Below are 13,914 nucleotides of genomic sequence, written 5' to 3' on the forward strand. Positions count from 1 at the left end.
ATAAGAGACAGTTCTAAGGGCATTGTAAATATCGCACCTTTAGAAAGCACAGAAACTTAGAGACCAATTTTGACATGAAATCTGTGTATTTAAAGGCTGTGGAAATGCACAGCTGACAGACCAGAAACACCTTAATTCTGCTCTGTAGGGATGCCTTTTATCCCATCCTTTTATCCCCCCCAAAACCCACACAAAAACAAAACAACCCCAAGAAACACTTATGGAGGGTGGTGACACTACTTTATTCATATTAAATTCACAAAATCTTTTCTAGAAAGAGAGAATGTCATGAGGGAAATCACTCATGAAAATAACTACATCATGATAAGTGTATACACATGGTAAAAGTCGTCAAAGAACTGTGTGATGCTATTCCCCTCCTCCTCCCTTTTTTTTAAAGCTATGGCTGAATACCATATATTATTAAGAAAAGGTAAAGTTTTGAAGTGTTAACCAGATAAATGCTTTGGTATCTACTTTTTTAGACAACAGAAAAGATATTGTGCTAATTATCTGCATTTGTTCTCAGTACACAGCTTCCCCCGACCAAAGGCAACACCTCATTAAAGGTGGAGGCATAAGATGCTGTAATTGCCACTCCCTCACACTTTGAGTATCACTTTTTAACATAAATGGTCTGTACAATGCTGGAAAGCCATGAAGTTTTTGGGGTTTTTTTAAGAAAAGTTTATTATACAGGATAACTGCGTAGAACTGCACTTCAACTACCTTCCTAGACAGGAAAGGAAACCAAACCCAGAAAATTAACATTCCAAGGAACTTTTTGCATGTCCCAACTTAATACCAAACAAGTTTAACAAATGTTTCATTTGCTTACTAACAGGCACCATCTGAACAAAGCTGCAGTGCAGTAGGTTACACAGGTAGTCTGATGATCCACAAGAGACTGTTTGATGCTTCATTTCCACTTGGCAATAAACAAGAGCTCCCTGGGTATTCCTGGGAAAAGAGTGCCCTGGAAGGGAACTCACTGCTGAACTGCTTCTGGGTTACCACAGCTAATTTATACCAGAAAGGTCCTAAATAATACTTACTGAAGTGCTCCTGCTGTGATTTACTGTGTTTCTCTTTTTGCAAATTTGTTTCTAATACTACAATGAAGAATTAATGCCCTTGATTTGCTAGCAGAAACTTGCTTCTTTCAGGTTTCAGGTATTAACAACATCAAAGAAACCCAGCAAACATTTTTCTAAACAACTCATCCATATCATACTGCTTATTGATGTAGATTTGCAAATGCCTGTAACTTAGCAGGAATTTCAAATGCACAGGAATCCCGTGTGTTTCCATCAAGTTGCCATTGCCAATCTCAGAGCTGGTACCTTCATGTGTCACTACCGAGCCAATCTCCCTGAACTGGCATCAAATGCTTTCCTGGCAAAGAGATAGTGTCAGTGACATTAGATACCAACCACCAACCATCCACAACTGCCACATCATCGTTGCTTACAGGAAACGTCCAGTCTCACAGATAACCAGCAAGGCACTGCCACTACCGCTGCTGTTGACTGGGCCAGGTTTAACAGCTGCTGGCTCCTTTGGAGGTTTTGCAACTTGGACCATTCCTGATGTGGACCCTGCTTGAAGCCTGACATCTGCACCAGTGTCTCCCTCAATGCCTCACACGCTTGTCATTAAAGACTTCACAGTGCTATATGAAGTATTAACCCCGGTTTTGCTTTTGATGACCCTTCTGTCTTTGCCTTGTGTCCTCTCCGAACACTTGTGTCCACCAATGTTTGAATGCTAGCAGAAGACCTGACCACTAAATGTGACCCACCCAGACACCAAGTGCTTCGTCCCCAGCAGAAGTGCATGGCATTATGCTCCTACCAGCTCTAATGAGGCTGCATTAAGTAACACATCAGGTCTGGGACTTCCAGAACAGTCCTTGAAACCCATTTAGAATTGGAGTTACCAATACCAGAACTGCACACTCATGTGTCCAGGCAGAAGTCTTGCAAACACTTAAATCTACTTGGTAATGCAGTTTCTTTCTCTCTGTGAAAAAGCTGGATAATTTAGAGCTGAATGGATGGATATAGTAAGTATAGATACAGTAACTGTCGGGCTCAATAGGGTCTGAGCCATTCATCTGTACCCACATACATAACATTGATGTATATCAGCATCATCATCCAGGGATTTCATAATTTCATATTAATGACTGTTTTTACTACCATCTTCTCAGCAAATAGTTAATTAATAATAAATAAACAAATATGGAACAGCCATGAACATGGGAATAAACATGTCAACCAAGAAAATCTCAGAAGAAATGTCTAGACTTATCTGTTGTTTATAGACTCACATCTTATCATGTCTCTCCTGTTTTACTAATTTACAGTGTACAAGCCACGCCTCTGGACATGTGGTAGCATGATCCTTATGGTAATATGAAGGGAGGTGAGTTGTCCCTCAACCTATCTAAAGTCCTGTATCTCACTATGACTCGAAAACCAGACATTGTTAGAACTACAAAATCTGGCAAAAAAATGCATCTCTGAAGCATTCTGTTCCCTTTCCTTCTGAGAAGGGGAATTATTCCAGTCAACAATAAAAGTACCTGAAATCATCTTCATCATTGATGATGCATCTAACCCTCCTTCATTACTTTCAGTGCTGCTTTTTACCCTGCATGTAGTTATGACAGAGATTACATCATAGTGAAAGAAATGATGCATCACCTAGATTCTGTGAGTGATTGCAGACTAGTATGTATGATACTGTGCCTAAGTGACGTAATTTTTTTGTAGTATTGCTTTGATGAGGAAATAAAAAGGGAAAGGCATGGGATATAAAGGTCTGCTATCATACACAACTTCTATCCTTCCCTGGAACTTCAGCAATAAGGATAATTCACCATTTTACTGCTTGAGTCATCAAATTTTATTACACTTTTTGTAGCATGAATGTTTTCTCTCTAACACTCCTGCACTTGGTGATTTGTAAGGTCTCTTTGTTTAACTTTGAGCAGAAAAATACCTGTTACAATCACTCCTCTCTGCTCCCTCTTCCTATGCCTGAGACTTTTAGAGCCTAAAACACATTTAACAAACTGAAGAACCGTATTTGCAAGACGTGGGTGCTCTGAACAGTCACACACTTATAATATCATGTACCCACACTTTGGCCCTATGGTAATGGCATCAGTTTTCTGTTTTCAGAAGCAGAATATTTGGGATTTTACCTCAGTCTGATGATTCTTTGAATTGTACTTGCAGAGTGAATCCTTTCAGATTTTTTGCCAGGAGACTTTTTTCAGTTCCAAAGAGCATCAGAGGAGTCTTAAAATTCTGCATTCAAACCTGAAATTACTGAAATGCAGGCAATATGAACCCAACTGCACATCCAGCCACACATTTTTAATTCCATATGCATGATCACACACCATTGTCTTTGTATAAAGAGGAGCGCAGACATTTTGAGACTAAATTTAATATGCAGCCCTGCAATTAAGTAGATGTGCTAAGTCAAAAGTCAAGTTAGAAAGTAGCATGCCAATATGACATGGCATTTCGCCTTTCCCTCTATGCAACCTTTCCCTATTCATACACTAAAGCTTTATGTAACTGGATTTCAACATTACATAACATGTATGAATACATAACAGTGTTCACAGCTGAATCAAGTAAGTGGATGCATTAATAATGGTCCAGTAATAATTTCCTAATGGCTTTGGAGTTAAAAGCTCTGGAGTCCAACTTTAATGACAATTACCTGCAGAACACAGGAAAACACGCACAACCTCTTTGTATCTCACTCCATCTCCCATTTAAAAAAAGGGGAGCAATATGATGTCAACCCCACTTTGACAGTGTTATTGTGGTAGTTAAATTGCTATTTTTGAGTTATATTAAGAACTTCAAGATAAGAAGATGTGCAAATTTCAATTATACTTTTTAAACAATCACATTCAACACATTTGTCTGAGTGTCTGCTGTTACTCACACAAAGAGCAACAACTTACACAAGATCAACGTGCATAAAAACTCTTGGTTTGAGATCCAAAAAATCTCAGAAGGCTGGAAGTGACTCTTATTCACAAAGATACATAAAGTCATAGATATGTATGACTATTGAAACATATGCACATACCTGTATCTGTTCACATGTGCTTTTTATAACATTTCTAGCACTATACAAGCTCTCCTACCTATTCTCAAACACTGCACAATCCAGAAAAAAAACCTACTACAGGAAGCAGCTTCATCTTCCACTGGTGCTAAACTGTATGACCCTGGTCTTTGGGGAATTCATTAAATCTTCTTGTAAGCAAACAGTGTTTTATTTGAGCAGGGATAGCGATGGAGGGCATTCCACACACAGCTGTGTGTACATGGAGACAGATACACACTGCAAGTAGACCAAGAAATATGAACACTTTTAAAGTTCTGCAAATCATTACTTATTAATTTTCCATAAATCAGAAGAGTTTATGAAAAGTATGTTGCTCTTACTCAATCTCCCACTCAACACCACCTCTTAATTCAATTTAGACTATTTTTAAGCATCTCTTAAGGTACATTCCATAGCATCTTGCAGGAAGATCAGAAAATACAGCCTAAATAATGTCATGAATCACCAGACTTGAAACAACTCGGTGAGAAAAATAAAATCAACATTTGGGGCAGCCCTTTAGCAGAGAAAAATTCCCTAAGGCTGACGCCTCTTCTTTTATGCCACATTCTTACTACTACTTTTGAAAAATAATGCCCACCTTTGGTTAGAGTCAAGACTAACACATTTCAGTAACTAAACTGGGCTTTCAGAATTCTCTAATATGGCAACTAAAAACACATCCTAAAAAAAATATAAATTCTTACATGTGCTAACACCACCACCTTAATGGTGAGTAAAAACTAAAGCACTTAGTACATACTTTCTGTTTCCTCTTTAGTGTATCTAAGTACATAGGATATTGCAAAACCACTTTAATAAAACTCTGCATTCAGTACCATAACATATCAACCCATCTTTTCTGCTGATTTTTAAAGTTTAAGGAAAAACCCTACTAATATAACCTTAACCTATTGTCCTTCAGTATTTGAGTTACTTAAAAATCCAATCTTTGTTTTTAACTACAAGATACAGAAATACAAACAAAAATTAAAATCTGCAATAGATTTTGTGAATTGAAAATCAGTTCACCAGAACTACACCTGAAACACCTTAGTAAGAAATAAGGACCCCTGGATTCTCGTATCATTCCCCACTCCTCCTGCCCCCAAACCCAAAGTGGCCAGAACACAGTCTTTTGCTGTTAAATTGCCAATTCAAATCCATCAGTAATTGGTAATAACTGAAATCAATTGCCACCTTGAAGGCTTTTTGGCTTATGTTAAAGGAATCTGAGGTCCAAGCCTAACTCCTGGAGCTAAGGTGGCCAAAACATGGCCCATGACAACTGATTAAACTTGGCAAGTTCCCTTCCTGGCTGATTCACAAAGACGAGTAAGTGGATATGAAAGGGGAAGTACCTTCGAGCTTTTGCAGGCAGCATTAACTCTGCCTTGCTGAAGAGCTTTGATGAAATGTGCAAGCAAGCCTACATGACTTACACAAATTACTTTGCTACCGAAGAGTGTACAACTCTGAAGATACCAACATGGCAGTATTTATTCACCCTACATGTTCTTCCAAAGAAATGTTAAAATGTGGGCCTGTGAACAGCAGAACTAATGACATCTGGTTTCCCAGAGCTTTCTGGTTTAATTGCTGATGTTCATTAAGATGCAAGCACTGACAAAAGGTCTTCCAGTAGCTGAAGCATCCATACCATCCCTTTGCACAGACCCTGATGTTGAGTAGGCACTGGGCTCCTCCTCCAGCTTTTCATTCAGTGGGCTCACTAATAAAGTCTTTTTCACCTGCTTCTCGCTTTTGAAGAAACCCTCACATCTCTAAGTCCTGTTCCTCTCTGGGGAACTCTTGGTTCTGAAGTTGTTGTAGAGGGGTGAGAAGCAGGCAGGTGAACAGGCAAACACGTCTATGTGCGCATGCACGTGTGTGTGCGTGCACACACACACAACGTTCACAGTCACTGAAGCCTTATTTCTTTGGGAATTTTAAACAGAGAAAAAAGGTTTTGCAGTGGTTTTAGTACACAGTAATTCTCATTTACTTTCAAGTGCCCGAAACCTCAGCAGAGGAAAATGTCCAGAGCTTAGCAACATCTGGTAAACACTGCACTCTGCTAAAAAAGTAGTTTGAGCTTCATGGAGAATGAAAGTTGTCCAGAACTCCTGGCTAGTGGAGATGCACGCTCAGTAGCCATGTCCCCCCAGACAGCAGCCGAGCATCTCTCCCTAGAGCTGGAGGAGCCTTCTGACACTTGCTCATCGTCTGTGCTGGACACAGACAACACTCCTGAGCACAGAGCACACCTGGGCAATGCTGCATTCTCCCACCCCAAACTTCAGCACCTCAGCAGCTGTGAATCAGCTGCAAATTGAGGATGTTGAGGATCCTGCCTCTTACCTCACAGCCCTCTAGAGATCTGGTTGCTACTGGTAGAGCATGGTAAGCAGAGACTCATCAGTCTCTTCTCAGAGCTGAGCTCTGCCTATTCCACTTCTGTCTGCAAAACACATGACAATATTTAAATTCATGCCATTCAATAGCATGCAAAAACCCTCTTCTCTTACAAAAGACACAGAGGAAATGTTTTAGTTTTGTGTCCTAATGTAATGGGCCAAGAGACTTTGTTTGTTTGGAGTTGCAATTTTATCACTAAAATAATAAGGAACTTGCAAAATCAGATTACCAATATCCAAAGTAGTATATGATCTGAACTGCTGACAGGTGGATGACAACAGTAAGCTGAAGAACTGAAGATATGTTGCCTATCCATTTGACAACTACTAACAATACCGTAATTAAACAACAAAAAAAGCAAACTCTGCACTATTTATTTGTTCCTTATTTGTTGACTGATCTGTGTTTTACCTGTTTATGTCAGTAAAACAGGATAGCTGTTATGATTTAATGGCATCATATCCTAGGGTAAATATCATTACGGAGTAAGATCATAGCATTTGTAAGGAAGTGGAAAAGTAAAAGAAAAAAAATCTAAGCCAAGAAAATTTAGAGATCACAGTTAAGGGCAGGGGTGGAGGCTCAGGAATTTATAATCATCATGTGAAAGGATACATCTCCTTAATGCACTTAATGCAGAGATCACACCATTCATTCACTCAGTGGATCCAGAAGCTTAAGGCCATTAAGAATATATATTAAAAAGGAAGTAACTTCATTTGCCACCATGTATACAGCGCCAGCACTGTTTTGTCATGTTGACGCAGGCAGAGATTGCTGATAAGATAAAGTATTCTGGAATCTACCATACCTCCCTGTAAGCAACCTGCTACATTTCCAATCTAGATGACGATGTAAATTGTCAGGTCAAAAGATAAGCCACAGGACAAGTTCTAGATACTTCTCTTTCTGAGTAGAAGCAAAAAGGCTTGCTAAAGAGGAGTGTTGTAACCAATGGCTTACATATCTTTTTATCTGGGATTTAAAAGGAAAATTTAATTGGGGGCATACTGAAAAAAAAGTTTGTTCACTCTTACACGGTCACTGGCTGAAAAGCAGCACAGGTTGTGCTGGCACTGCACATGACTAGTGAAACAACCACAATGTTTTCTGTCATGTCTTAAGCAATGATGTACTTGCTTTTGCCTTAAGTGAGGAAATATTCTGAAAAAAACTAAGATTATGTTCTGCTTCTGTTTTCCCTTGGGAAAAATTTAGAGAGCAGTGTCATAACCCAATGTCCATTCTTCTCATCTGCAGATGACAGAATGGAAAATGCCACTTTATTTCAGAAATGAACACTTTTTTCTTCTTCCGTTAGTCATTCCTGCCTACAGGCACAAGGGTTATGGAGATGACTTCTTCAAACTCATGTTTAGAGTACTAGCGCTCCTCCTATCCGACAAGCTAATGCTTGTGTACTTTGGTAACTTAGGCAGCTCAATCTTCCACCACACTAGTTGGCCCCAATGCTATAGAAGACTTAATTCTTAAATCAGTAAGTCCAATGACTTCTATAATTTAGCTACAAATTAACATCCAGAAATATCTCAGTGATCTACTTGTCCTTTCATAAAGAAGACGATCTGACTTTGTGAATCTTTTACCACTTAAATAACCTGCCTGAAACATGTTCAAGGTCCTCTGCCTAGATCAAACTAGGCCAAATCACTAGCAACAGGAAAATGCCCTTTTTTGGCTATGAAGCATTGGAAATACAGGAGTGATGCAGAATTTTATTATCCTTTTCCTTCTCTGCTCCAGAGGCCCATAAGCTCCTACTGTTCCCATGAGGAATGTCAGGACACCACTCCCCTTTTTGCTGATGGCATCTCTTTTATGCTACTGCCTCTTAAAGCCTCACTATAAGATGGTGCTACTGTTTCAATGAATTTAATGAAAACAGTGACAAAATCTGTGCAAGCAAGGTTGAGCATCTGAATCCCTATTCCTTTGTGAGCTTTCTTTAACACTTCTGTAAGAAATACTAACTGCCACTTAACAAAAATGATAGTCTTACAAATTAAAACATTCAGCTCTATCAGCAATTAGAGAGTGGAGACTCAATGTCCACTTCTGTGTTTTTATAGTGTCTTTATCACTGCCATTAAAAGATACAGGATTTATTTTTTAAAGGATCTTCTCCTCCTTTAAGACACTCAGGAGATAGCAACTTGCTGCTGTTTACCAACAGAAAACTCCCCTCCTGGAAAACAACTCAGCCATTATGCAGGTCTACTGGTGCAGGACTCTGTATCTCCAGTCCCCACGCCATTTCCAGGAGAGTGATGCATGTTTCACTGATAAGCTTTCTCAGAATGAGCACCCGTAACTATGAAGAGAGAAGTTACTTCCAGAGCTTGGCCATCCTGTAGAGTGGGTCCAGGAGAAGCCATGTGCGTTTTGGCAGGACAAAAGAAGGTGGAAGATGCCAATCAATTCAGGCTTTTTCTCCATGAGGTAGTTCCTCATCATTTTCAACAACTGAACACACTGCAGTTTAGAACTACATCTGCTGATCAAAACAGGCAAGAAATCTACTGTATAAATACTATCTTTGTGTAGAATGACTTCAGATTTATGAACATCAAAACAGAAGAACAAGAGGCTTCATTTCATTGTGACTTTTCTCTGTGTCTTCCTGATAATGTAAGCGATAAAGCCAAATGAAGAAAAAGCACAAAGGTGGCCAGGTGGCCAACTTCATACAGCCTTGAAATGGAAAGTGTATACATGGCAGAATACTGGCATGCCAACACCAGGGTAGAGGGGTGACCTGTGGACATCTGCAGCTCTTGAATGCAAAAAGGTATTACTGTGAGGTCTTCCACAAATCAGTAACAGTGACACTGTATCCTGGACTCCTTGTACCTTACTATGGAAAAAAGAGTAGCAGTAGCCAAGCAGGTGGATAGTGTGATGTTCTTTTAAAGCTGCTGAAGAAAATCAACTGTTGATGTTGATTTTTTTCCTCCACTTTGTTTTTTTTTTTCCTATTACTATTTTTATTACTACTTGTCAGACTACTTGTCTGAAATACATTATGAGGCTTAATTTTTTAAGGAATATAGAGCATGCTGGGAGTCTGTGATATAAGACAGTCTACACAGGCCAACTATCATAATTATGCTATGATTTTATGCCCAGCAGGAAACTTATGATTTGCCACCCAGGAACAAAGCTAAAAAAATGATCTAAGGTAGCCAATTAAAGTTTTCATAAAGAAACCCTCATCTATTCTCAAAACCCAAAATCTCCTTTTATAGCACAATCCTCTTAGCACTTATCTCTCCCTTCCTCATTAATCCAGTTTCACCTAGCTGGCACTGACACATGCAGAGACGGAGAGGGAGATACACACGCATATAAACACACTTTACTTTTTTCCTTCTGTTCTTCTTGACCTTTCTGATTTGGTTCAGCATTTATACTAGCCCACCTGTCTGGCTGATCTCCCCTGCAACGTGCCCTTCAAGATGAAAACCAGAGTTTGATAACGCATGGTGACAAACCTTGCAGAGAGCAAGCAGGCGAGCAAAAGAGAGAGAAAGCGCTAAGGGAAATCGCTTCTAACCAGGATCTGCTGCTGCACAGCTAATCAGGCAGGTATTCAGTTGTTCACTCCTGCAGACTTGCTTAGCATAGAAATAGGCTGTCTGCCCAGGAAGATGAGGTAATGTCTAGGTTTAATGCCAATCTCTGTAACTGGCAGGACACATCGGGTAAATATTTTCTGCTGCAGGAGACCACATTAATTTGATTTTGCTACCAATTTTCATTATTGTTATTATTTCTATCCCTATGAATATGCATGAGTTTACCTGCTAATGCTGAGGCTGGAGAGGGCACAGCTCTCCAGGTGAGGCTGCCTCTGCGCTGTAACACTGCTCCCCTCCTCACACTCCTCCCTACGCTCATTGCTGCCTCCACTTTGTCCTTACATCTTCTTTGCTGAAGGACCGGGCATTTGTCTGTTCACTTACGTATGCTACTCCATTTATGTAGTATTAGATCCCCCTTTCCACTCACAGCATACATTTTTTCCCTCCTTATTGTACCACAAAACCCACCTTCCATTCAGTACTGCAATGCTGTGGTCATCCACAAGTGCTTCTTATGCAGGCACTGCTTTACCTGCATATTAATACAGCCACCTCTTCTATCAAACTGTCAAAAATTAACAAAACCACCAAAATAGCAAACAAAACTTCTCACTGACAAGCAAATATGCAGAGGGGTCTTTCTACCCTCTTTGCTCTCTTCCCAAGCAGAAAAGATCTTGACAGGTCAAAGTGAAAACATAAACAAGAAGTATGAGTCTGTCTGTCCATCTTGGAGCTTTACAAACACAGCCAGAGCTCTGAAACTTAAGACATGTTTAAAGTAAGTCAGGAGCATGAAAGTCTGCAAACAGCAGCAAGAGGCAAGTGAAACAATCCTGCAGGAACAACATGTACAAAGTCTCCATGACCTGGTGGCTCCAAAATGGGCAAAGAGTTAGGGGAAAAAGGTTTCATAACAAAGGAAGACATGGACTTAAGGTCTAAGAATAGAGTTGCAAACCATGATCTCCCCAAAGTGACTTATTCTTGCCTTAACTACTCTCTTAGTTCTCTATCAGTTAGAACAAAATCAACTAACTGTGCCTTAAAAAAAAAATAATTCCCCCAATATACTACATTTTCAGTTTCCGTGTCATTTGCTTTTGAGCTCTACAGTCTACTTGAAAACAATATCCTGAGGACATAACAGTGCTCGCTGTAGGCTCATATTTGCTTAGAGACAAGGGCAAAAATTTGGTTTTGGGAAATATAAAAATGTTGAAAGTCTTCATGTTGCCTTATTCATTTTTAAAAGCCTCAAATATAAATACAAACTGGTGTTTTCCTCCTTTTTCATGAGGTCTCTCCAGAAGAGCAGATTCCAACCACCTAAATACTATACATATTAACTTCTTTAAATCTTCAGGTTTCTCAGTGTTAACAGGTACAGCTACACTTTCAAAAGCTGCATGCAAACTTGCTCCAGTCTGGAAAGACTGTGACAGCAGGGAGCTCGGGCTGAACATCCCTCTCCTCTAAGGGGGTCTGTCAGCCCCGGCTGCAAGACAGGCTCACACCACCACCAGTTCCCTGGTCAGAAACAGTTTGCAAGTCCCCAGTTCAGGTCTAACAGCAGCTATCTGCAGATCCTGCCTTTCAAAATACTCATTTCTATTCAGTTATTTTCTTCTGTTCAAAAGTTTAACATGCTTAAAACAATCTTCTTAGTATTAAAACTGAACAAAACCTTTGAAAATTGTTAGCAAATGTCTTGCATTAAAACTACCTTTTGTCTCACCTTTCATCTCTTGAATGTCAGCACGTTATTTTAAATCATGCAGGATCAAAGAGGGTGAGGATATGTTTGAGTTCATTCTTTTCTCTTTGATACCAGTATACAGATGAGCATTTCATTTAAAATTTGTTACCACTTGTGATCAGCATCCACACACCAAAGACCACACTCCAGCTCTTCACTTCTTTCCTTCATACTCCAGGACATGTTGTCTTTTCCAACTGTGCTGTTCCATTTGGTTCCACCATATCCACTCCTTGCACCAGATTTAATATTTAAAATACATGGTCTACCACATGAAAGTAGTATACTAGCTTCCTTGGGGTTCAACTAATTCAGGGCAGACACAACACAGAGTTACCCACTTTTACTACATACATGTATTTCAGTCAAGTTCTTTGTAGTTTCTGCTGAAGAAACTGCTCAGGCATCACAATAAGATTACAAATTTGTTTCTGATTCATCACTACCAGCAATTCAAAAACACAAATGGAACATTTTATGTTAAGAAAGACTAAAAATCTGCATGAAAAGGAGAGGCAGGTGTCACAGTTTCTTCTAGACAGCTCTCTATGTCAAACAGTAAGAAGAACTGAAATTGAGGAAACATGTAAATCGTCCATCCAAAGTGAGGTGTGCTTTCTTTCCTCTCACGTGCATGGCATACCAGTGATATCTGACAAACCTGAGATAGAAAATGATCCAGAAACCTTTGTCAGAACTAGAAAGGAACGTGACTCTGTTTGGCAAGAACGTTATGACTATTCCCAAGCTGACTACAAGCCAGAGCATGAAGAAAGAAGCCCATTTTCAGCATTAGGGACAGGCAGGCACAGAAATCCAACTTGGAAGGAAAAACAAAAAATCTCCCCTCACTATGAAGAAAAGCATAGATAAAATGAAATCTGTAGGCTTGGTATTACTAGGACCAAGAAATGAGACTCTTTGCCCAGCAAGCTTCAGCAACTTGGGCTGACAAGACAAAGGTAATGGATGTGCTCTGCACACTGTTTTTCCTGGCAGGAGTATGTGTTCGTATTGCATATTCAACTGAGGCCATGCCCTGGCAAAAAAAAGACCAGCATGGATTTGACAGATGACACATTAAAATAATTTTTCAATAATTTGTAGCAGAAAAATGTGTCTGTTCAGAAAAAGGCTGGATATGCCCTCTGCAAAACAGTAATGGCATCCAAGTATTGGACATTACCAGATTGCACTGTATACCGAAGTGCTAACATGCATCCTCGCCTGCTTCCATTTGCTGCCAAAACCCCAACAAAATAGATTCTCATCTCCAGGTCCTTCAAGTTAGCATCTTTTAGAAGGGACAATTTCACTTTAAAATACTGGAATTATTTTTAGCTAAGTCCAATTTTAAGCCATGATGTCACCAATACACAGTCATCAAGGACAGCTGCTTTTGAGTGCCAGTACCCTGACAGGTTGACGATACATCTGTTTTATGCCCTTGAGTCACTCACTCTCTCCTTCTGTATGAAAGCTCCCTCAAGAGGTTCTTAGCAGAGATTTAGCCACATTCAGTTTCCACCCTAGAGACAAAGTCCAATGACAAAATAAAAAAAAAAGCCACAATTGCGATGAGATCCCTGTTGCAATGCTTGGCCTTCCTAAGGATGCCCAGACTCTTTCAATAAATTTTCAGAAATATGTCAACAAGAAGAACATGTTTCTCTGAGTCTTTCTGATTTTATTTTTTAGTAGAACAATAGCAGCTTTTTATTACTTAAAAAAACCAGGAAAAGGTGGAAAAATTAGTGTCCCTGCCACAAACCAGCTCTGCAGAGAGTTAATATTCTTCACTGCAATAGGCCAAGTTTGAGTCAAAACATTGGCCTCGGCATGTCCTGCCAAGCAGAGAAAAGAGAGCAGGGCAGAGTGGTGGGTATGCCAGATTCCCTGTGACACAAAGTATGCGGCATATTGTGGGTGCAAGCAGCCGGAGGAGGAAAGCCATGGTTAGGTCTCTGTGATCGCTGGAGCATCTGTGACAATCTG

The 13,914-nt window shown here is 39.8% G+C and overlaps 1 protein-coding gene across 3 annotated transcripts in view; it reads right to left on the reverse strand.

Moving 5' to 3' along the window:
- LDLRAD4 (low density lipoprotein receptor class A domain containing 4) overlaps positions 1-13,914 on the reverse strand; it is a 250,812-nt gene that overhangs the window by 91,823 nt on the left and 145,075 nt on the right. The gene's annotated exons all lie outside the window — the stretch shown is intronic.

The sequence above is a fragment of the Athene cunicularia genome (assembly GCF_003259725.1).
Source record: "Athene cunicularia isolate RWA chromosome 2 unlocalized genomic scaffold, athCun1 chr2_part1, whole genome shotgun sequence".
Classification (NCBI taxonomy): domain Eukaryota; kingdom Metazoa; phylum Chordata; class Aves; order Strigiformes; family Strigidae; genus Athene; species Athene cunicularia.